Source organism: Panthera onca, chromosome B3 (genome assembly GCF_046562875.1).
Source record: "Panthera onca isolate mPanOnc1 chromosome B3, mPanOnc1 haplotype 2, whole genome shotgun sequence".
In the NCBI taxonomy this organism is placed as follows: Eukaryota; Metazoa; Chordata; class Mammalia; order Carnivora; family Felidae; genus Panthera; species Panthera onca.
This window is the reverse complement of record NC_138344.1, coordinates 99,405,347-99,412,132: the sequence shown is the minus strand read 5'-3', so window position 1 is coordinate 99,412,132 and position 6,786 is coordinate 99,405,347.

Here is a 6,786-nt window from a genome sequence, read left to right as displayed (position 1 = left end):
CTGTGATGGTTATTGTATTACCATAATTAGGATCTCAGAAGCTATGGTCCGTATGGAATAAGATGAATTTTTTTTTTTTGTAAATTAAAAGAAAACATTTTAAAGATATGCATTCAGAGGTACATATAGTATATATATACAGACAGTACATAGAGAAAAAGCAGCGCCTGGATTAATTTTGGTTGCTCTAACCAGTTTTAGCAAAGAGTTACAAACATGCTATTGACCATAATGTTGAATTAGTTTGATTTTCGTTAATGTCATGGTAGGAATAAAAGGTCGGGAATACCTCCCTCAGAGACTTAAAAATGGGTGGGTATAGAGGCGCCTGGGTGGCTCAGTTGGTTAAGCGTCTGACTTCAGCTCAGGTCATGATATCGCAGTTCACGAGTTTGAGCCACACATTGGGCTCTGTCCTGACAGCTCAGAGCCTGGAGCCCTTCTACGGATTCTGTGTTTCCCTCTCTCTCTGCCCCTCCCCTGCTTGTGCTCTCTCTCTCTCTCTCTCAAATAAAATAACATTTAAAAAATGGGTGGGTATATTCCAGGACAGAGAAGCAGAGGTGCTGCAGACCAAGGGGCAACATGAGCCCAGGCGTGGAGGGATGAAGCTGGAAGTATGGCTGCCCTGAGACCAGACACGACAGGTACCTCAGATGAGTGCCGGAGTGAGCAGACCCAGCCCACCCTTGCTTGCCTGCTAAGGAGCTTGCCTTTTACCCTGGGGAAGACAGGGAGCCAGTGATAACTTAGAAATGAATTGGTTCTGGGGGCGCCCAGGTGGCTCATTTGGTTATGCCACCCACTCTTGATTTTAGCTCAGGTCATGATCCCACCATTTGTGAGTTCAAGCCCCATGTTGGCTCTGCAATGACAGTGTGGAGCCTAGGTGGGATTCTCTCTCTCTCCCCACCACCCTCTCTGCCCTGCTCCCACTTTCTCCCCCACACCAATTTCTCTCTCTCAAAATAAATAAATAAAAACTTAAAAAAAAAAAAGAAATGAATTGGTTCTGGATAATAGTTACAGGTTAAACTCCTAGGTCCTAGAGGTGAAATGCTATAGAGTGAGGTTTTATTTCTGGAAACTTCATAAAAAGAAAAACCACAATCATGAAAACAAACAGAAAAGAAACAATACAGAAACATATGCTTTTACAAATGTGTGTCAAGAGCTATGCAGTGAAGGCTACTTTGGGTTTTTTGTTTGTTTGTTTGTTTGTTTTTGCATAAACTGTACTGAAGTTGTCTTCTTTCCTTGCAAATCTTCCTGTAACAAACATGGGGATTTTTTTTCCCAAAGATCTTTGGCCCCAGTTAAAAATTGGGGTGTCTTGTCTCTAAACTGCTAGCTGACAATTAGATTCATCCATTCATTTACTTAATAAATATTTATTGAACACCTATTATGTGAGATATTGTTCTGCCATCACGGAGGTTTTTTTTCCCACTCAGAGAGAAAGCACCTGCACAGGCACACACGCACAACATCACCCCTCTCCCCAACTACAATGCCAGGTAGTGAGAAAGGTAATAAGGGTTATAAAGAAAAATGAACGGACTGAGGGGAAAAGGGAAGAGAGTGGTGGGAATCTTCTATAGAGTTGTTTTTATAAGTCAAGGAAGATTTCTCTGTGGAAGTGACATTGGAGCAGAGCCATGAATGAAATGAGAGAGAAAGCAACGAGGCTGTCCAGGGAAAAGACCAGTAGGAATGCCTCCAAATGTCTGGACGGCATGGAGATAGGTGGGACAGCGGCTCAAGTCACTACCTCTTTGGTGATTCCTTGCTGTGAACACAGATGGAGATTCGATCACCTATATCATCTCTGACTTCACTGAACTTCTCAGAGTCCTCAGTCAACTAAGATTTGTTGGTAACATGTCCATCATTAGATAGATACCAATACGATGACGCGTGTATTGGTGGTGGTGGTGGCCTATGTGTGTGTGGCTTTATGATAAGACAGCTTTGAACAACAGAGGGTTAAAAGTCCATACACTGTAAACATGGGATCTTAATAACATGATTACACTTTCATTACAAAAAATCCATGACGATAATAGCAACCAGCGTTTTTAAAAAGCACTTGAGGTGGGCAAGTACTGCCCTCGTGATAGAGGTAAGAAAAGAGGCTTAGAAAGTCTAAGCTAACTTGCTCAAGATTATACACTCAATGCCGATGGCTAGGTTTGAAATGAGGTCTGTCCAGGTTCAGAGTCCAAACTTTATACCAACCACAGTGCTGGACTGTCTCCAATGGCAATGCCACTGAGGGCAGTATGGAGGATATGAGTGCTAAATAGAATGAGGCAGTACTTCTGACTAATTTCCTGACAACCTGCTCCCTCACCTGGATATTCTGTTAACTTAGACTCCAGAGTAAATGCAATTCTTCTCTGCTTTTAAGCATATACTTATAACAGAGCAGACAGATTTCTTAAGAGGACAAGGTCTTATGGGAATTCATCTTTAAGAATAGTCTTCATTTGTAAGGTTCAAACCTTATAGTGCAGGTTGAACTGAGAAATAAGGTTGAAGTAGGGCTATTTTTTTAAGTTTATTTATTTTCAGAGAGAGAGAGAGAGAGAGAGACAGACAGACAGACAGAATCCCAAGTAGGCTCCATGCTGTCAGCGAGGAGCCCAACATGGGGCTCAAACTCATGAACTGTGAGATCATAACCTGCGCTGAGATCAAGAGTCAGATGTTTGACGGAGCCACCCAGATGCTCCTGAGGTAGGGCTGTTTTAGAGATAAGAATGAACCTGTAATTGTTTAGAAGCTGTAGAAGTCCACAAATTCAATCATAGCACAGGGCTAAACCTCTGGATGATAAACCATGTTTTTTGGGGGGCAGTATCATTTCTCCTGTGATATCTAAAATTAAGTTAATGCATAGATAGCTGCATTCCCCCCCCACACACACACACACCCCAGAAAAATCATGTAAATTCAAATAACAGCACATAGTTGTAAATGTGTTTGGTCTCCTTTTCCTTAATGGAAATGTGATGATAATTGTATAAATTCTTTAAGCCAAACCATTAACATCATACTGACGCTTAGCCTGACTTTTTGGTGAACAAGTTGGAAAGATTAAGATAACAGCTCTTCCCTGCCATTAAGAAATCCATCCTTAATATTTGGTTTTGGTTTTCATTTCAGAGATAGCCATTCACAGCTCAAAAACAAAAATATGTGAGAGAAATGGAATCAGAGTGATCGAAAATAGAATCTGATTTTAGTATACATTGTTCATTTCTCCCTATGTACAAAAAGTATGAAATTTGTTGTCTTCTTTCTGTTGCAGGGACTGTGCCTGCCATTTCATTAAAAAAAATTGTTTCATGTTGAAACAATCATAAACTCACAGGAACATTATAACTTTTTTCCTGGAATTATTTGTGATTAGTTCGCAGAGGTTTCGTCCTCATCCCCGAATGCATCGGAGCGTCTCCAAAGGCGTTCTGCTACGTAACATGCTGTAATAACCCAGTGGATGGCATCACTACCGTCTAGTCCTCACACTCATGTAAGGTGTGCTGGTTGTCCCAAGGTCCTTGGTAGCAGCGGGGTCTAGTTCAGAGGCACATGCTGCCATGACTTGTCCTGTCCCTTTAGCGTCCTTCAGGCCGGACCAGTTCCTTACTCTTCCCCTTGATTTTCATGACCTTGACTCTTTTGAAGATTAACAGGCCAGGCATCTTATGGAATGTTCTTCAATTTGGGTGAGTCTGGGGTTTCCTCATGATTAGATTCAGGTTATGAAGTTTTGACAGGGACCAATACCACAGGAGTGACCCCGTGTTCTTATCCCATCCAATCTTCCGGCTCACGGTGTAAATTGGTTCCATTACTGATGATGTTTACTTGGAGCCCTGCTTACATTAGACTCTGTCAGGATTTCTTACTGTAAAGTAATTCTTTCCCTTGTATAATGATTACTTATCTTGTTAAGAGTACTTTGAAACCATATAAATATCCTGTTTACGGCTCCCTCTTTCCTTAGGAACTTATTTTCATGCACAAGATGTTCCTGGTTTGTCTTACATTTTCTCTGCCCCTGGCAACACTAGTGAACAACACTAGAACACACGCACCCACACCCATACCCACACCCACACCCACCCACACACACATACACACACGTATTTATTTCCATATTTATCTGTATATACTGAAAAAATATGAATTAATACCAGTACCCCCCAATTCCAATCCCATACTATAGCACTCATTCTACTTTTCTCTCTTTTTATGGTTGTTTTTTTTTTTTTTAACAGTGACAAGCCTGGTTTCCATTATCCTCAATATATTTGCTGGTTGGTAAGTCCATTTGTGACCGATCTCCCATCCTCCCCATAACCCTCTTCCCCACATCTCCTTCTTTTTGCTCAACATTCCCCAGTCTGAGCTCCACCCCTCATTCTACTTGAGCTCTGACAGCACATGCCAGGTGGCCCCCACAAGTATGTGTTCTTCTCATCCTGCTCGGGCTCCTAAACTCTGTTGCTAGGCTGTCCCCTTACAGAGATGCCCTTCCCTCCTGCTCAGGTTCTGAGTCCCTACACCAGTTCACCTCCTGTGTGGATAGCCTCCTCTTACCCCTTGGGATCTGATAACCCACACAAGTTTGTCCCTCTGAATGCACTGTAAGAAACTGTAACACTGGACACCAGAAGACACAACAATCGCTCCCTCCTGGAACTCACAATCTAGTGCAAGGGGACAGACCATGAATGTTATAAATATGTCCACCTTGAGGTATGTTTAAGGTCATTCATGCTAGAAAATGACAGAACACGATAAAGGGAATGAGAAGGTGAGAGGGGGGTGCAATTTTAGGAAGGGTAGTCAGTCAAGGCCTCACGAGAAGCTGTCACTAGAGTAAAATTTTGAAGAGGAGGAAGTGAAGAAGTGAGCCATGGCTGTCTGGGAGAAGGGCATTTATCCCAAGTAGGGACAGCACCCAGGGTAGTGACCTGAGAGGGGAGCTTGCTGGAGTGCACCAGGCTTAGCACACTGGGCCAGATGGCCAGAGACGGGGAGAGAGGTGGGAGAGGGGGGATGGGGGAATGGGGACACACCATGTCCACTGCATTCCACTCGTACCTTTACCACTCTGACTTAACCCTTCACTTAAGTGACATTTTTTTCATGTCATTTGTCTCCCAATCCCAAATTCCTATTACAGAGGATTCCAAATAGTAGCATTTTCACATGGTCAAGCAGATAAAGGCAAGGCATTTAAAAAAGCTATTAATACTGATAATACAGGATAATTGTGTTTCCTCACTTAGTATTTCTTGGCCACCAGGTGGTTCATGGGACCACTTCATTGGGAACACAGAGGAAATGTGTAGAGGGAGGACAGACCCTGACTGCCCACCTTCCCAACTGGCATTTCACAGACAGATGTGAACATCTGAACTAGTGTCTCCTCTGAGAAGTGGGCATCTGACTCCCCGGTCACCGTAATAGGTAGTACGGAGAATTAAGATCTCTAGTTTAGAGTTAAGCTTGCTCCTCTTTTATTGGAATGCCGACTCACCCCAGAAAGATTTATTTTTACGGGTCAAAGAGTAGTACACCACAGGGTGCAGCCCACTGTGTTTTGGTTATTGTGTCTTTGATTTTACAAGTAACATGAGGTCATGTATTTTTTAAAACATGAAAATAAAAAGTGAACATTGAATTCTCGAAAGCCCAGGGCTTTTTGGCTCATTCCTCCAGCTCTTCGTGATGCGGATATGTTAAGCTGAAAGATAGTCTCAACTGTGTCTTCAAAGTCTTTATTGTGCAGCTGTTGAATTTTTAAAGGTGTAATTTATGATATATCATGTCTACTCTTAGGACTGAGATGAGTACTGGCCAGCTGATTCTAGTGAAAATATCATTTGATGACTAAAAGTAGTGAATTCCATTCTCAAGGGAAAAAAAATTATCCTCTGGGCCCCAGCACTGGCATCTAATTCCACATCATCTCAAGGGCGAGTTCTTAACACAAAAGACAAGGTTCAGCTGATAAGTTCAGAGCTCGCTATCGCTAGTTTACAGAACCCATCCGAGAATTTATAGGCGAATGACTGTGATCTCAAGTGGCACCATCAGCATGACAATCATAAGGGGGCTCTTGTGAGGATGTCCTTAGGAAGCAACTCCCTTCACCCTTGTACTCAGTTTTCCTCTCTGTGAAGTGGAAGACTGTGCTGCTCTCATTTGTTGAAGGTTCCTAACTAGGTTATGACCTCTTTGTGAATAAAGCTGGTAACACTTAGGTGACCATGCCAAGCCAGCAAGTGACATACCAGCACCCAGTACTGATAAGACTGGTTTAGAATTACATATCTGTGTTTGGCTGTGGCACAACATATTAAGGTGGACACTGATAACTTGGATACGATCTGGAGGAGGTGCCAAAATGGTGAGGTGTCACATAAGGGACGGTTAAATAATCGGAAATACTTGCCTGGAGAAGCCTTGGGTGATGTGTTCAGGAATACGGAAGGTCATCTGTGGCACACGGGTTGGACTTATTCTGGGGATCTGGACAAGATGCTGTGTGAAGGAAACCTGCTCAGTTTCAGCTTGGTGACAGAGTGTCTTTCCCAACACACAACATATGCCGTTCAAATAACATTTGGAATATTGTCTCCTCTAGCTCCCCTACGTGGCTCTGTTGAGGGGAAAGGGGCCATGTTAGGTGTCCTATTGTCCTTCTGTGGCTCTTGGTCTCCTCTCTTTTATGCTTATGCATTCTTCTACCCTGTCCTGTGTGTGCCA